Below are 12,892 nucleotides of genomic sequence, written 5' to 3' on the forward strand. Positions count from 1 at the left end.
CGTATCTTTTGTAGGGACTGGTCCCATGCAAACAGGAGTCACTGTGGGTCCTGCGTGCCTCGGTGAGCAGGTCTGCTTCTCTGACCACCCGCAGCAGAGGGGCGACAGCAGGAATGGGGAGGAGGCAGGGTGCTTGTTTATAGGCACAGTTATTACCCGTTTGCCACCCTGACTATAAATTACACACTCGGCAATAAGAGCCCCAGCAGCAGCACCCCCACGTCCTGATCCAAAGCCTCCTGCTTCCACCCAGGTGGTGGTGGGGGAGCTGCTGCTGTATCCCTGCTGAGTGCAGCAACCTGCTCGCCATTCTGATCTGTAGGCAGGTGGGTTTTGTGTCTGAATCCCGGCTGCCTGCTGGGTGGAGAGAGGCCTGGGAGAACTTGATAACAAGTTTCCTGGAGTCTGGGGAGGAGTGGCCTGTAGGCCTTCGGGGAAGCCGGTAGCAGAGGTGATGGCTTCATCACACCAGGCCTGGGTGACCAGGCCTGTCAGGGCGCCCACCAGGGCCAGGGCCCCCCGTGGGGAAGAGGCAGGAAGGGAGCAGGAGGGTGAGTCAATGTCTAGTCCTCTGACTCATTTTTGCCCCCTGCCAGCCACTGTCGTCCTTGCTGAAAGCACCCCTGTCTGCATGATCATGATGCTATGGGCCTTTCTTACCAAAATGATTTGTCAGTGTCCATTTAAGTAACGAAGGTCTTGAGTCCTGGGGGTGAGTGAGGGGTGCAGGATGAACGGGTCTGGCCCCCCGTCCCAGCTAGACTCTCCCAGCACTCCTGCATCTCCCCTTTTGGGTTATTTTTGCTGTATTGCAGTCTCAGCTCCCTCTCCCCTGATGTGTGTGTGTCTGTCAGTCTGTGTGGGAGAGGCAGGACCTCGGACAAGCCGCTTCATCTGAGGGAGTTTCTTCACAGTTCTAAAGACTATGCGTCCTTTGGTAGGGGAGAAGGGTCAGAGAAAAGGCAGGAGGGCAGAAAGGAGAAACAGAATTAAAGGGCTGAGGGTAAACCAGATCCAGTCTCCTCCTTTTTTATGGGGGTCATAGGCACAAGCGCAGAAGGCAATGGCACCCCACTCCAGTACTCTTGCCTGGAAAATCCCATGGACAGAGGGGCCTGGTAGGCTGCAGTCCATGGGGTCGCTAAGAGTCAGACAGGAATGAGCGACTTCAATTTCACTTTTCACTTTCATGCATTGGAGAAGGAAATGGCAACCTACTCCAGTGTTCTTGCCTGGAGAATCCCAGGGATGGGGGAGCCTGGTGGGCTGCCGTCTGTGGGGTCGCACAGAATCGGACACGACTGAAGTGACTTAGCAGTAGCAGTAGCATAGGCACAAGGGCTTCCCTGGTGGCTCAGCTGGTAAAGAATCCGCCTGCAATGTGGGAGACCTGGGTTCAGTCCCTGGATTGGGAAGATCCCCTGGAGAAGGGAAAGGCTGCCCACTCCAGTATTCTGGCCTGGAGAATCCCATGGACAGTCCATGGGGTTGCAAAGAGTCTGCATGACTGAGTGACTTTCAATAATAGACACCTGGTGTCACCTAAGTATGAACTCTCATGTGCACTAGAGGGTGCTCTCTGCCCTGACCCGGCCTGGTACTAGAGTCTGGGCTGGTACTGGAGTCTGGTACTGCCTGGCTCGGAGTCTCTGCTGCCTACTTAGTTCCATCTCTCCCGGAGGGGTCCACGTTCCTGTCAGGCTTGACATGAGTGTCCTTGGATGCCAACTTCAGCCCCTGCTGGCCAGACAGAGCAACAGATGGAGAAGGGAGAGGATTATGGAAGTAATCCATGTGTCCTCATCTGCTCACTTGGTTCATCTATTCATTGGATACCTAGATACCCTGATAGCTCAGCTGGTGAAGAATCCGCCTGCCATGTGGGAGATGTGGGTTCGAGCCCCGGGTTGGGAAGATCCCCTGGAGAAGGGCATGGCAACCCACTCCAGTATTCTTGCCTGGAGAATCCCTGTGGACAGAGGAGCCTGGTAGGCTACAGTCTATGGGGTCACAAAGAGTTGGACACGACTGAGCAACTAAGCACAGCACAGCATGCAGACACCAGTGGATACACGAGCACAAAACAGACAAAGCTCTGCCCTCCCTCCCGCAGCTTATGTTCTGCCTGGGGGAGACCAACCATAAAGCTAGTGCATACAAAAAGATGACTTAGGGAAAAAAGAGAAAGGTGAGGGGTGTTATGGGAGCTGAGTGGAGGGTGGGTTGCAGCTTTCAGTGGGGAAGGCCTCTCGGGAAGGCGGGAAAAACAATAAAGGAGGGGGCGAGGAAGGAAGGAGGCAGATCAGGCTTTCTAGGCATTCCCAAGAGCAAGACACCCTTCTCAGCTCATCTCTGATGCATCCAGTGGGCATCCCCTGGGCTCAGGCTGCTTCTGAGTGATGGGGGTGAGGACAGATGCAGTCCCCTGCCAGTGAGGAGCCCACCACCAACTCGGCCTCCCTTGGCGCCTCAAGCTCACTTGGCATTGAGAATGGGATCAGTTCGGTTCAGTTCAGTCGCTCAGTCGTGTCTGACTCTTTGCGACCCCATGGACTGCAGCACGCCAGGCCTCTCTGTCCATCACCAACTCCCGGAGTTTACTCAAACTGATGTCCATTGAGTCAGTGATGCCATCCAGCCATCTCATCCTCTGTTGTCCCCTTCTCCCACCTTCAGTCTTTCCCAGCATCAGGGTCTTCAAATGAGTCAGCCCTTCGCATCAGGTGGCCAAAGTATTGGAGTTTCAGCTTCAACATCAGTCCTTTCAATGAACACTCAGGACTGATCTCCTTTAGGATGGACTGGTTGGATATCCCTGTGGTCCAAGGGAATGGGTAGGCGTTGTGAAATCCGGATGATATGCCAATGATTGGCATTAAAATTCTTTGGACTCACTGATTTCATAACCTCCATATTCAACTACTCAAGAAGAAGCCGAATCCTGAAGAAAACTTTGCTCTTCCCCCGCGCCCCAGTGTCACTCTGCTTCTAACCCAGAAGTTACAGGAATGAGTTAATGCTGTGCTGTTGGAGCCGCCCCCCAAAGCGAGAACCAACTCTCGGTTACGGGTGGGACGAGCGCTCCAACAAGCCACTAGGGGGCGATATTGCCAGGTCTTAGCTCCACTGTCAAATTTATTAACTCATTTCAAATATTCACTGAAAGGGTTTCTAATCCCGTTGTTATGGAAGTAGTATATTATCTATTAGTTTTCACGTTTATTACTTTCTAGATAATTAAATGCTATTTTGTCTTCTCAAAGAGCTCTATAAATCCAAGTCACATGCTGACTCAGAGCACACCAGGAGAACTTCACATACATGTAAGTTAGGTTGAAAAGGCACTTATAGTCAGCGTACCAAAAGTATAATGAGCTTGAAGACACTAACTTCAGAAGGGTTTTAAAATTTTTAAACCAAAAAATACAGCCTTAATAATGACATTTCTCTACATTAGCAGCAAAGGTAATATCCACTACACCTCCCAACTGTACAAAGACATGCACAAAGATTCGTCACAATGTTTGGAAATGGAAACAAAGTGTCTGCCAAAAGGAGATTAAGGCACAGTGTAGCTATATGTGATGCATATATGTGATGCAGCTGTTAGCTGGACCTTGTTGCTGCTGTGGAAAAATGTTAATACTGACCATAGTAATGTGCTTTTTGTTACGCAAACGTTACTGACCAGAGATGCTTCGGTATTCACCTACATAATAAATCATTGGCCACAGTCTTTAGTTTCTGCAAAAATCCCCTGTTCAATAATATGACAAGTGCAGAAACAAAGATGAGATTCTATTTATCACGTTCCCTGCAAGCTGACGGGACTGACCCGAAAGGCTCAGGGGTAAGCAGGCACCGTGCTGGGATCGGAGGAGCGTTTGGCTCTGAACCTTTTCCTCGGGAGCTGAGTGAGAGGGTAGCTTCTGCTTAGGACACTCGAGACCCTTCCAGTTTTATTTTTTAAATTTTTCCAGGCTCCTCTGTCCACGGGATTCTCCAGGCAAGAATACTGGAGTGGGTTACCATTTTCTACTCCAGGAGATCTTCCCAATCCAGGGATCAAACCCGGGTCTCCTGCATTGCAGGCACGTTCTTTACCTTCTGAGTCACCAGGGAAGCCCCTTTTTAATTTATTTATTTTTAATTGGGGGATAATTGCTTTACATTACCGTGTTGGTTTCTGCCGTACATCAACATGAACCCTTCCGGCTTTAGACTTCAAGCCAGCACCTAACAATTTTAGCCCTCGTTCCACTTGCTGGCAAGGGCGTGGTCCTAGATGGTGGCGGGGGAGCTTAGGCCAGCACGCCAAGTGACTGTGGGGTTCTCACCACAAATGGGGCTGCCAAGTGTATGAGGCGGTGTGAAGAGGGTCCGGGGGAGCATAACCAGGCGTGGACTTTGGGTCTAGAAAGGGTAGGGTTTCCGTTCAGGCTCAACTGCTAAACTGCTGTATGACTTGGCGTGTTTTACGTCATCTCCCTAGGCCTCAGTTTTCCCATCTGTAAAACAGGAATCCAGCCTTTGCCTCATATGGTGGTTGAAAGGATTGAGTGGGACATGTACTTTCCTCTTAAACTGAGACTTGCATTTTCTCAGGGGAGAAATTTTGTGATCCCTGGGGACATATTTAATCACTATACTAGGGTTCTCCGGACAAGTACACGATAGGATATGTGTGTATACATAAATATGCACATATCTCTATATATGTACATATAAATATACACACGCTTCCCGGGTGGCACTGGTGCTAAAGAATCCACCTACCAATGCAGGAGACTCAGTAGATGCAGGTTCGATTCCCGGGTCGGGAAGATCTCCTGGAGAAGGAAATGGCAACCCACTCTAGTATTCTTGCCTGAAAAATGCTATGGACAGAGGATCCTGGTGCGCTACAGTCCATGGGGTCGCAAAGAGTTGGAAATGACTTAGTTGACTGAGCATGCATTCACGTAAATATGCACACATATATATGTACACAAGTATACACACATGTATGTATATAACTATACACACGTGTGTGTATATAAATATACAAATATGTGAATTTATACATACGTATAAATACACAAGTGAGAGGGAGAGAGATTCACTATAAGAATTGGCTCACATGATTATGGAGGCTGGCAAGTACCGAATCTGCAGTGTGGGCCAGCCGCCTAGAGACCCAGGAAAGCTGATGCTGAAGTTCCAGTCCAAAGGCTGGCAAGTGGAAACCCGGGAGAGCTCCCTCTTGCTTAGTGAGGCTGGACTTTTTGTTCTACTCAGCTCTTCAACTGATTGGACGAGCCCCACCCCCAAGTTAGGGAGAACAATCCACTTACTCAGAGTTCACAAATTTAAATGTTACTCTCACCCCAAAACACTCTCTAAATGCACACTTAAAATTAGCCATCACGTAAATGACAAGGGCCTACTGTATAGCTCAGGGAACTATATTTGATATCTATATATTAGGGATCAAACCTGGGTCTCCTGCACTGCAGGCAGATTCTTATCTGAGCCACAGGGGAAGCTCCATATAATGAAAAGAATCTGGAAAAAAAATGACAACTGAATCAACTCTCTGTAGATCTGAAGCCAACACAACATTACAAGTCAACTCCACTTCCCTAAAAAATTCGCATAAAAAATATTCACCACCACAACCACCAGTTTTGGCTAACCTTGGAAATTGAGAATGCTCATGGTCTGGCGAGCAGACCAGCAGACTGGACTCTGGAGAGTAGGAGATCTGGGTCCCTAATTCATGGTTAGTTCAATATATCTTAGATATTTAGGTAGAATGCCTTCTCTCCACCCAAATAACTAATCTATGAGACTACACGATATTCTGACAGCTCCTCGAAGAGCAATTCAGGAGCTATTAAAATAGCATGGAGCTGGTTTACTATGAGAGGTACAAGCGGAAGCACCTGTGAGTTAACCTGTGGCAGCTGGACCCAGCAGAACCCAGGTTCTCAGCAATTGCAGGGTTTGAAGGTCATGGGCTCTGGGGCCAGCCAGCCTGTCTGGGCTTGAACCCTAACTCTGCCACTTGCTGTGTGGCCAAGGGTTTGCTGCTCAGCCTTGCTGAGCCTTGCCTGTCTTGCTCACCTGTAACATGAGATGACAGAGTGCCCCTTCCTCACGGACTTGCAATGCCGATTCAGTGAGAAGCATGGAGTAGGTGCCCCCCACCCGCCGAGCCTCAAACACATCAGCCATTCCTGCTCCAGTAACACCTCCATCGCCTCCACCACTGAGCGTGACGCCTCCTCATGGGTGCATGCTACAGGGCTTTAGGATGGGGTAGGGCAAGGACTTGGAGAAGGCAATGGCACCCCACTCCAATACTCTTGCCTGGAAAATCTCATGGACGGAGGAGCCTGGTAGGCTGCAGTCCATGGAGTCACTAAGAGTCGGACACGACTGAGCGACTTCACTTTCACTTTTCACTTTCATGCATTGGAGAAGGCAATGGCAACCCACTCCAGTGTTCTTGCCGGGAGAATCCCAGGGACGGGGGAGCCTGGTGGGCTGCCGTCTATGGGGTCACACAGAGTCGGACATGACTGAAGCGACTTAGCAGACTTAGCAGCAGGGCAAGGACTGACTTGAAGATATTTAAGCCAAGGCTTGAAATATGAGGAGGTATGGGTAGAAGAAACAGCCAGAAAGATCCCAAGGTGGGAAGGCCTGACCTTTCAGGAATAGACAGATAGACTGATATTCATGTGGATGGAGCTTTGTGAACCAGCCAGTAAATGGTGTGTGATGAGTTCAGAGATGGGGGCAGTTAAGCATGGAGAGGAGCCTGAATATATTCAAAGTACAAAGGGGAACCCCTCATAGGCACCCACTCCCCGCTGTGTTTTAGAAAGAGCCCTCTGCATGCACACTGAGAATGGTGCAGAGAACCCCTCAGGAGGCAACTGCAATGGTCCGAGCAGTGGTGATGGGCCTGGGCCAGAATGTTGGCCTGGTGTGGGAATGGGGGGTGCCCACAATTGAGGAGCATTCTGGAAATCAAGATGACAGTCCCTGTAGCTACTCTGACTCTGATGACTGTGATTATTCACTCGTGACATGAAATTCCAAGACTGCACACCAGGAGGGCCTTAGAGATTGGAGTTACAGAGCTGGAAGCCATCAGCGTGGTGGGATTCGCGCATGTTTGGCCAATTGCCCTTCTTACAGGAAGAGGAGGGTCCGAGGCCCAGGAGGGGTAGGTGCCCACGCTGGGCTGTATAAGGGGCAGAGGCCGAACTGGCTTCCAGGAAAACAGAGCCCCAGGGCCAGGCCCTTGACCACCACCAGCAGTCCTGCTCAGGTAATTCCCCCCTGCTCCCAAGTGTGGTTGCTGTGTGTTGAGGCTTCATCTCACCCAGCCTCAACCTGGACCCTCCCAGTGATGGGGAGCTCACCACCCTGTGCTCCATCCCTGCTCAGCCTAGGTGGACGCATCTCCCACCTATGGAATCAAACCCAGGTCTGCTTATGTCCACACAGAGCAGCGCACACCCTTGTTCCAATGTGTCATGGAATTCCACCGCCTCATTCAGGGTGCTCTCTTTTCCAGGCTAAACATGCTCCAGGAAGAGCAGGGTCTCCGAACATACAGCTGCCAAACTGCTGGCCCACCCCGGTGGTGGAAACCACGCCGGCAGCAGCAGCAGCAGAAATGACAGCGTCGAGGGGCAGCCTGGCCTGAAAACAAACCCAGGTCTGTCCGGTCCCCGCTCGGCTGTGAGTCACTGGCCATTTTTACTTCTAAGGCCAGACCTTCAGCTTCATCAGGGGTCTCCTGTCTCCTGGCTGACGCAGCAGACGGAGGAGACACCATCTGGCCATCCAGCTGCTACTGCTGCTAAGTCGCTTCAGTCGTGTCCAACTCTGTGGGACCCCATAGACGGCAGCCCACCAAGCTCCCCTGTCCCTGGGATTCTCCCGGCAAGAACACTGGAGTGGGTTGCCATTTCCTTCTCCAGTGCATGAAAGTGAAAAGTGAAAGTGAAGTCGCTCAGTCGTGTCCGACTCTTAGCGACCCCATGGACTGCAGCCCACCAGGCTCCTCTGTCCATGGGAGTTTCCAGGCAAGAGTGCTGGAGTGGGGTGCCATTGCCTTCTCCAGAGGCCTCCGCAAAAGGTGTGAGACCCGCAGGGTGTTTGGGGGGTCGCGGCCGGCGAGGTGGGCGGACACCAGGTCTGTTACCCCAACGGCCTGGCCTTCACCTGCAGCTTTGGGTTGGCTTCTTGCGCTTATCTGCTCAGCAGCGTAGCGAATTGTGCAACCAGAGCTCTCTTCTGTGTGACATGGGGGTGCCATGCTGTGCTTCACTAAACGAGAGAGTTGAAAGAAGGGCCTTGGGACTTTGTGGGGTGATCCAGTGGCAAAGACTCTGCACTCCCAATGCGGTGGAGCGGGGGGTCCAGGTTCGATTCCTGGTCAGGGAACTAGATGGCACGTGCCACAAACACAATGAAGATCCTGCATGCGGCAGCTAAGACCCAGGGCAGCCAAGTAAACAAATATTAATGTTTAAAAAGAAAGCAAGAAAGAGAGCCTCGGTGGGGACGCACACCTACCAGCCACCTTGGGGAGGGAAGTTGGTTTCTCTGGGCACGAGCCATTCAAGGCTCAGCTGAGATGCTGGAGGAATCAGGGCTGGTCCGTTGTCCTGGGGTCTTTTTTTCTGTTCCTGGATGTGCCCGCTTGAGCCCTGAGTGCTGGCGGAATATGCAGTGGAGGGCCTGGGGCTGCCAACACACTCAGGGGGACCCCAAAGGGGAGACTGAGCTTGTGGCCGCCTGCCTGGCCTGGCCCGGGACCCCTTCCTGGCAGCTAGGATGGATCTTCTGGGCTCTCCTTGGCAGAAAGGGGGCGGCCCTGGGCCCAGAGAACTGGCCTGGAGGCCCGTCCCCACCGATTAATGCTTGTGGCCGTGGGCAAGTCACGTGGCCTCGCTGCACCTCGGGTTCCCTGGGGAAGGCCAGGGTGCCGACCGCTCTCATCTCCTTGGTTCTGTGAGAAGGAAATGAGATGGTGAAGGGCCTTCTGCATAGTAGACACTCACTGAGTATCAGGAATGGTGAAATAAAATTCATATTTTTGGCAAGACAAGAAAGTTTAGACGTAACGTTTTCTTGGCTCCTTTGGGCCTCCTCCCTCCCCTTCCGTGTGTCTTATGCTGCCTTAACCAGACTTCCTTAACTTCCTGCTTAATTTCATAAAGGGTCACAACTCCTTAGGAGATAACCTTCCTTTTTAATTTTTAAGGGACCACAGTGAGCCATAACCCACTACTTGCTTTGTACATGTAGCTCTAGATTGTATGAACTGCCAATGTGTATAATGATGTATAATGCTTTGTCTTAAAAATGTATATAACTGTGCTGTAACAGGCAGAACGATCCTCAGAGCTTTCTGGAAGATTGTCTCCCAGGTTGTAACCCTCAGGTTGGTGCAAATAAAATTTTCCATGCCTATCTTGCTGCTGCTGCTGCTAAGTTGCTTCAGTCGTGTCCGACTCTGTGCGAACCCATAGACGGCAGCCAGCCAGGCTCCCCCGTCCCTGGGATTCTCCAGGCAAGAACACTGGAGTGGGTGCCTATCTTGCTAAGTTGCTTCAATTCTATCTGACTCTTTGCGACCCCATCGACTGTAGCCCACCAGGGTCCTCTGTCCATGGGATTCTCCTGGCAAGAATACTGGAGTGGGTTGCCATGCCCTCCTCCAGGGGATCTTCCTAACCCAGAGATCGAATTAGAGTCTTTTAAGTCTCCTGTGTCGGCAGGCAGGTTCTTTACCACTAGGGCCACCTGGGAAGCCCATTTCTTTCTTTCTTGAGTATTAGTAGCTCAGTCGTGTCTGACTCTTTGTGACCCCCATGGATGGTAGCCAGCCAGGCTCTTCTATCCATGGGATTTCCCAGGCAAGGATATTGGAGTGGGTTGCCATTCCCTTCTCCAGGGGGTCTTCCTGACCCAGGGGTTGAACCCAGCTCTCCTGCATTACAGGCAGATTCTTTATCTTCTGAGCTACCAGGGAAGCCCATTTCTTTCTTAAATTGATTGATGTATTTCCTTTAACAGTGTTTTGCTTTTAGATTTGAAAACCATTGACAAGAAGTCACCTTGATCTCTCTTGGACAAGCCCTTGCATGGCCTGGGGTTCCCACCCATCACCACCTGAACCTCCAGAGTGCCTGGGAGCCACTCCTTCCGGCCCTTGTCTAGGGTGATGCTGCCCCCAAGTCCGCTCCCAAGGGGGATTTCTGGAGCAGAACCAGCTCTCTCTCCAGCTCCATCTCTATGCCACTCCCACCCCACCACCCATCTGAGAGCCCATAGAAAGCAGGGACTGGATCTTCTCTTTTAAAGTTATGAAAGAAAGTGAAAGTGAAAGTTGCTCAGTTGTGTCTGACTCTGCAACCCCATGGACTATGTAGTCCATGGAATTCTCCAGGCTGGAATGCTGGAGTGGGTAGCCTTTCCCTTCTCCAGGGGATCTTCCCAACCCAGGGATCGAACCCAGGTCTTCTGCATAGCAAGTGGATTCTTTACCAGCTGAGCCAGAAGGGAAGCCCCAGAAAACTGGAGTGGGTAGCTTATCCCTTCTCCAGGGGATCTTCCCAACCCAGGAGTCGAAGCGGGGTTTCCTGCATTTCAGGCAGATTCTTTACCAACTGAGCTATCAGGGAAGCCCAAAGTTATCATAACGTATATAAAACATAAGATTTGTCATTTTAGCCATTTTAATTTATTATTGTCAAAGATGTATCAATGTTTTTTGTTACCAGAACTTTATTCACCAGAGATGCTTCAATAGTCACTTACATAACGAATCACCACAGACATTAATTTCTGCAAAAATCCCCCTGATCAACAATGTGTTAAAGTATACAACTCAGTGGCATTAATTACATTCATTATATTGTTACCACCACCACCATCTCCAGATCTTTTCCATCACCCCAAACAGAAGCTCTGTACTCATTCAACAGCAACTCCCCATTCCTCTCACCCCACAGCCTCTGGCAACCTCTGTTCTACTTTGTCTGTATGAATTTGCCTATTCTGTATGTTTTGTATAACTGGAATCATCACTATCTGTCCTTCTGTGACTGGCTTACCTCACTTAGCATAATATTTTTGAGGTTCATCCATGTTGCAGTATGTACTAGAACTTAACTTCTTCTTATGACCAAATAATATTCCAGTGTATAGGTATAACACATTGTGTTTATTCATTCATTTGCTTATGAACACTTGGATTGTCTCCACTTTGGGGCTAGTATGAATGATGTTGCTATGAACCCTAGTATACAAGTATCCATCTGAGTCTGTCATCAGTTCTCTTTTCTTGGGCTCCAAAATCACTGTGGATGGTGACTGCAGACACAAAATTAAAAGATGGTTGCTCCATGAAAGAAAAGCTATGAGAAACCTAGACAGCATATTAAAAAGCAGAGACATCACTTTGAGGACAAATGTCCTTATAGTCAACTATGGTTTTTCCAGTAGTTATGTACAGAGGTGAGAGTTGGACCATAAGAAGGCTGAGCACTGAAGAATTGATGCTTTTGAATTGTGCTAGAAAAGACTCTTGAGAGTCACTTGGGCAGCAAGGATATCAAATCAGTCAATCCTAAAGGAAATCAACCTTGAATATTCACTGGAAGGACTGACGCTGAAACTCTAATACTTTGGCTGCCTGATGTGAAGAGTCGACTCATTGGAAAAGACCCTGATACTGGAAAAGATTGAAGGCAAGAGGAGAAGCAGACGACAGAGGATGAGATGGTTGGATGGCATCACTGACTCAACGGACATGAATTTGAGCAAACTCCAGGAGACAGTGAAGGACAAGGAAGCCTGGCGGGCTGCAGTCCATGGGGTTGCAAACAGCTGAACACGACTGAGCGACTGAACAACAACAACAACAATAGCACAACAGGTTGAATTGTGTCCCCCAAAAAGATACATTGGAATCCTAAGCCCAGCAGCTCAGAATGTAATTTTATTTAGAGATAGGATCTTTATTTAGAAATAGGATCTTTACAGAGACAATCGAGTTAAAATGAGGTCAGTGTGGGCCTTTATCCAACACGCCTGTGTTCTTATGAGAAAGGGAAATCTGGACACAGGGGTGGAGATGCACAAAGGGCAGACAACATGAAGACCCAGGGAGAAGAGGACCACGGAGAAGCCCGCGAGAAAGGCCTCAGGGGCCCGCACAGCCGCAGAGGGAACCAACCCTGCCCACACCCATGGTCTTTGACTTCCAGCCTCAGAACTGGGAGACCAGACCTTTCTGTCGTCTAAGCTGCCCAGCTTGTGGTTCTTTGTTACGGCAGCCTGAAACGAATACAGGAACTTCCCCTGTGGTCCGGTGGTTAAGACTCCCCCTTCCAGTGCACAGGGTCAATCAGTGAGTTCGATTCCTGGTCGGGGAGCTTAGATCCCACGTGCCTTGTGGCCAAAAAACAAACAAAAACCCCCACCAAGACATAAAACAGGAGCAATATTGTAACAAATTCAGAAAAGACTTTATTTTTTTTTTTTCAGAAAAGACTTTAAAAATGGTCCACATCAAAAAAAAAAATCTTAAACCAGTACATATGGTAATTACCATTGTGATCTTGATTCACATTTCACTGATGACAGGATGCTGAGCATCTTTTTGTGTGCTTATTAGCCATTTGTTTGTCTTCTCTTTTTAATTTTTTTTTCTCTTTTTCATTTTTAAAATCTCCCGTGCATAGCACAGTGTCTGACACGCTCAGGAAAGAGATTTTAACTTATGGACGGATCATGGTGAAATTCCTGGTCTTGAATCTCCCAGCTGCCTTTACGTGTACAAGGTACCTGAGAAAGTTACAGGAGTCCTATCCAGTGGTTT

The sequence above is a fragment of the Bos javanicus genome, chromosome 1, assembly GCF_032452875.1.
Source record: "Bos javanicus breed banteng chromosome 1, ARS-OSU_banteng_1.0, whole genome shotgun sequence".
NCBI classification, from domain to species: Eukaryota; Metazoa; Chordata; class Mammalia; order Artiodactyla; family Bovidae; genus Bos; species Bos javanicus.